Below are 6,000 nucleotides of genomic sequence, written 5' to 3'. Positions count from 1 at the left end.
GTTTGTGGTCTGCAGTGGTCGTCTTGAGCGTTACAAGGTCTTTGAGGCCTGTGATGTTGTGGCTTGCGCGCGAGTGGGACACGTCGGAGCGGGAACACCAAATCTGGTGCATGTGTTTAGTGCAACTGTCGCTTGTGTCGTATTGTCCACGAGGGTATGTTGCTTGTTTGTTTTTGACCCACTTTTCATTGTAAATTGGCCTGCTCTGTTTGTTTTTTAGTTTGGTTTCCCTTATAAACGAGATTAATCTCTTTGGAGAGACTGAAGCACCAAAATCCTCAAGCTGATGGTGGATCAACATCACAGAGTTTGGATAGACAAAAGCCTTGTTGTGCTCTAGTCTAGGCTTTTGTGAAGAAATCAGCCAACTATAAATTAGAAAGCACATACTGATGAGCAATAATTCGTTCTTGCACATTGGAGCACATGAAGGAAACATCAACATCAATATGCTTGACGAGCTCATGCTTCACAGGGTAGCACGCAATACTATTAGCACCTGTAGTGTTTGACAAGAGAGGAGTATGTGTAGTCATAGAAACACAAAATTTCTAAAGCATCTAACAAGTCACATGTGCTGTCAAAAGAGCCATGGTCCGCGACTCAGGTCTGCACTCGAACAAGTGCAATTTGTTTCTGCGTCTTCCAAGCAACGAGAAAACCACCAATAATAACATAGTAGCAAAAGAGGACCGGCGGACTTGAGCAGGGAAAAAGAAATGGCTAGAGAGAGTCCCACGAAGACCTCATAGAACACGGAAGGGGTCACTGTAGTGGATCGAAGTGGGCGCAAAAAGATACTGACTTAGAATGTGAACGGGATATGGCCATATTCTTGCTGAAAGCCATGGGCCACATGATGAGCTCTGTAGCGCTTAAGAGAACCATAAGTCTTAACCTTGTAGACCCACTCACAAGTGATGGGATGACCATGATGACGAAGGGAAATGAGATCCCACGTGCCGATGCGCCCATGAGGAGCAATCTCCGCCATTGCATGTTATTTGGGATAAACAACAACATCGTGATAAGTCGTCTCGAGAAGAGCAGCTCCGAATAATCATAGTTGTCAATAGGATGAAGCGGAAGCCATAAGTACGTTGAGCCAAAGGAGAGGATGGATGTGGACAGAAAGGACAAGACTCATCATAAGTGACACCTCGACAAATGCGTATCTGATGACTTATAGGATCCCAACACTGATAGCCCTTGTGCTCATCATCGAGTACTCAGTTTGGTGTGTTCACGTGGGGTAAGAATGACATACCAAACACAACCAAACAAACGAAACACAAGTAGTCACGAAAATGACCAAAAAGACGCTCGAGAGGAAGGCTGAAATATTGATGAGATAGGTGAAAGTAAAACAACCTCAACCCAAAAGTGAGGTGCAAGAGAGGCGGCGATCATCAACGCATGAGCCACCTCAAGAAAGTGTTGATGCTTGCGCTCATCAACACCATTATGAGCATGAGCACTAGGACAAGTGAATTGAGCAAGTGTGCCTTGCTCAGCAAGGAATCCCTGTAGCAAATGAGAGATATACTCACAAAAGACAAATACATGAGTGGAAAACTAGGTGTGAACCATGGCGACAAACTTCTTACCGTAGATAAGACCTCAGTACAAGAAGACACAAAATATATTCACGTCGGTTGAGAGAAATCATCTATATATAATATAGCAACGATGGCTCTTTTCGAGACAAAGGGAGCCGGACCACGAACATCAAAGTGAGCAAGATTGAAAGGACATCACGACACAATCTCTCTGTGAGGATAAGGTAAGTGAACTTGTTTACTAAGTCGTCAAACCTGACAGTTTAAAGGCACACCGCCAAAGACATATCCAAGTGACCAAGACGATGATGCCACAAAGAGTCGGTAGTTGAGGTAATAGAGGCGAAGGGACTTGCGACGGTGGCAGCGGAGGGAAGGTGAAGCCAGTTAAGTTCCAGGAGGCGCTAGGAGTCACAACATCAAGGGCGAGCACCAATGTGACGATCCTAATCAGAACAAGAGTCAAAGTTGGGAATGACTCTACAACCAAAGTCAACAATCTAACCAGGTGAAACGAGCTACATGGTAAGTCTAGGAACATGACAAGACAAAGTGCTAAAAGTGCCTTGATTATCGACTGGAGGGAAGTACCATCAACAATTAAAACATGAACAGGAGAACGTAGAGGGTTAAATGGAGGACAAATTGGAAGAATCATGAGTGATATGAGAAGACGGTCAATTACCACGGATCCATGGAAATGTACCTGACCGGTGTAGTCTCTCTGTATCTGAAGAATCAGTAGCAAAACCTGCAAATTGTCGAAGGAGAACCAAAAGAGACATCTAGCAAACATTGAAGTCTTGTAATCTCTAGCGTAGGTAGGGGCTTAAATGAAGAGGAGAACCAAAAGAGACATCTAGCAAACATTGAAGTCTTGTAATCTCTAGCGTAGGTAGGGGCTCAAATGAAGGGGTCGACGAAGAAGCACCGGGCGTTTAGGAACCAAAAGCAGTAGCTAGGCAGCAAAGGCGACGTGACACGCCATCGGAGGGGGGGGGGCAAGGGTATAGGAGAGGGAGTCGATCCATCACCACCGCAGAAGTCTAGGCAGCAAACGAGACGAGCCCTATCCTCCAAGGAGACAAGCTCGCCATTTTCCCAAGGAATCCCAGGACATATCGCCACCATGTAGGCACGCGAGGCATTACTTGGAGGAGCCTCAGAACCGCTCCCCCCTTGGTTCTAGACACGACATGACTCGGAGGAGCCTGAAGACATCTCTCTACCACGAAGACGGAAGTGCCAAGACTCAACACAGCTGGACGACCTGTTTCTCATAAGAAGACAAAAATTGGGACAAAGCCTAGGGGATAGGGATATTTCTCTACCAAGGGTCGAGAGTCTGCACCATATGATTTATCTCCACCTTGTAAGGAGAGAGACACTTCTCCAAGGAAGGTTTGAAGGAAGGAGCTTCGTATGAGATAAGGTGAGCTGGATTGATGTCAGCAGACGAAGAAAGAGAACATCAGAAAGATTAAGGAGGTTGAGAAGCTCAAGTGAGTGATACTTCATGTCTTCGAACACATATGCTTACACCTTGTACTGAGATATGTGTTATGTTGTATGATGTTTGTCTTTTGTGTTCGCAGCACAGTACCCTTCATTCACTGGTAAAGGGGCAAAGGCAGTGTTCTGAGACAAGGAAGGTATGCACTGTGCATGCATGTTTTGGTTATTTTGGTGGCAGTTACCTATGTAGACATTCTACTTTCTGCGGTAACATTGCTTTGTGACGTTTCCCAGATAAAAGGATAAATCAAGAAGTCATACAGAAGGCAAAGGGAGACGAGAAGCCAAAGGTAAATATATGCTCCTCCTCTGTTTTTTTATTAGTCATCTTTCTGTTTTATCTGGACATATGGTTGATTATACTTTGCCACATGAAATTTCTTGTATTTTTAGTAGTACAGAATATAGATTTGAGGAACTGTTCTGTGCTAATTATCTTATCCTGATATTGTGTCACACACTTCTCTTTGACTGCAAGCACCAACATTTGAAGAATATGCACTACATATACAAGGATAATGATTGATCAGCAAGCACCAACATTTATATGTAGTGCCACACACTTCTCTTTGACTGCAAGCACCAACATTTCTTAGCTTATTTGAATAAAATGTTATCTTGGGACCATCAGAATAGAGGATGTGCAATGTGCAGAGTGCCTAGAAGAATAGGCACTACGTATAAAAGGGTAATGACTGATCAGCAAATAGAAAACTATGAAAGATAGGACTCAGTACTATAAAGATTTGAACACCATAGGCACAGAGCTTGTTAATGCCAACTTTATTCACTCTCATACAAGCTGTTACTGTTGCATAAACCAAAATCTGGTTTCCTTTTATGCCAAGTTCCCCAATTCCCTGTACCATGTAAGCACTCTATTCATGCTATGAGTTACAGATCCATACAAATTCAGATATGACACCTGCTGGATATGAGGGAATCAGATTAGTTGAAATCATCTCACTTATTAGTGAGTTCATCGTAGTATGGAACGAAAGGCAGCAAATGATCTAATAATCATCATGCATTGTTGTTGTTGCCCAAAGCTAATAAGTAATAACTGGTGTTCTTCTGTTGGGAGCAAAAATATATAGAATGGGGTAAAGGGTTGGTGCAGAAACAAGCAGCTGAGGCTCGAGTGAAGCAACTTGAAGATGAGAAGAACGGATATTTGGGCAATCGATATTAGGCACCTGCTTTGAACAATGTACTCTTTATTGTTGGCTTTGGTGTTGTCTGTCTTTTGTTGTGGAAATGAACATGGAGTTTTATAACTAAAAAGTGTTTAAATTTGAGTTTGTTTACTTGTAGGGATGATCCTGAGTTGGACAGCATGCTGAAGAACAGACTCCGATGGGGTGATCCTATGGCACATGTTGTGAAGGTAGTTCCTCAAAATGTACCTCCTCACAGCTGGCTGGAACATGGGGTGGACCCTCCTCCAAACCGTTACGATATAAAACCCGGTCGTCCTTGGGATGGAGTGGATCAGAGCAATGGTACGTGCCTTTCAAATTCATTCAGTTTCCTTTTCTTTCTATTCTTCAACTGCATGCATCTTGGCTATGGCGAAAGAACCAGGTTGGCTTACATTAAAATTGAATAGCTTCCTGTGTGAGGTACCTAGTATATGTGGAGGCTGACACGTTTAAATGAACCATTAGGATTGTTTGAATTTCACCTTACGTCTTTCTTGTTCTGAAGATTTTTTGCGTTTCATTTAAGAGTGCCATCATTTTAACCTGCTTAACAACTTTAAACTGTTAGTCATGTTTCTGATACAGTTGTTGCAGTTTGTCCATTCATTTGGTTGCATATCGTGTTTGTCGTAGCCAAGATATATTTCTCTGTATGAATCGTTCAATACCTGCTTATGGTTACAAAAGGAAATGAGAAAACCTGCTTAAGAACAGAACATGTTGCTCGCTGTAATCCTACACTAACTTGTCTGGTACTCTATGAATTCACACAACTTGTAGAACTTTCTGTCTATCATTAGTTGGCTCAGGTTTATGTTGTGGTTCAGTCGTAATGCCCTTTGCCGCAAGGGATCTGGCAGGCATCAACCACTAAATCCGTTTCCATGCGTTTCCAGGATACGAGAAGGACATGTACAAGCTAAAGAATGATAATCAGGCCACGGAGCAAGAGGCATATGTTTGGTCCGTCGCAGATATGTGAGTGTCCGCTGTTCGAAGAACATGTGTGCCTGAATTGATCATGATTACACGTCTGGATTAGTTGTTGAAGCTGTGCCATGTGCCCGAAAGGAAGCGGATCCTTGTGAATGTTTCTTGTTCAAACCCATATAATGACCAGGTGTTATTTGCTTGAGTAGCCCCGTCGCTCGCTTTGGAGCGACAGTTTTGTTGTGCATTTGTTGGGTTACCCAATCTCCTTTTGTAACATGTATGTTGGATATATACGTTGAAAGATTTTGGTTCACAAAAGAGTGCAAGTGCAATCCTTATGTTGTATATGAATAACTTTGTTGTCACAAAATGTGCATTTATTTATTTATTTATTATTATTATTATTATCGTTATTATTATTAGTGAGCAAGTCTGGAACCACCTTCTGTGAGGTTTGACTTCGGTCAGTTTTGTCTAACTGATTGTGTAACTTGCAAGCATCTTACACATATTATGGCCAACATTACCACCAACCCAAGTACCCAAGAGGCCAGGCAACCAGTGGTGTCACAATGGTGCGTCGCAGCAACCAAATGCTAACACTTGAATTCTCAACTGAAATAAAGTGAATTCTTAATGCATTGCACACCCACAGGCCAGACTGTCAGAGACTTGATCACTCTCCATTCATCAGATCAAAGGTACTATAGAAAAAATAATCTATGGAGCTGATGACGGATTCCCATTGGCAGCAGTGAAAATTGTGTTCACTCGTCAACACCTGGGAGCTC

At 42.8% G+C, this 6,000-nt stretch overlaps 1 pseudogene; it reads left to right on the top strand.

Moving 5' to 3' along the window:
- The first annotated feature begins 591 nt into the window (after positions 1 to 591).
- Positions 592 to 5,560, top strand: LOC123409396 (annotated as a pseudogene).
- The last annotated feature ends 440 nt before the right edge of the window (positions 5,561 to 6,000 follow it).

The sequence above is a fragment of the Hordeum vulgare genome, chromosome 7H (assembly GCF_904849725.1).
Source record: "Hordeum vulgare subsp. vulgare chromosome 7H, MorexV3_pseudomolecules_assembly, whole genome shotgun sequence".
Taxonomy (NCBI): Eukaryota; Viridiplantae; Streptophyta; class Magnoliopsida; order Poales; family Poaceae; genus Hordeum; species Hordeum vulgare.
Note: the sequence above shows the minus strand (reverse complement) of the source record. Positions and strands in the feature narration are given on the sequence as shown.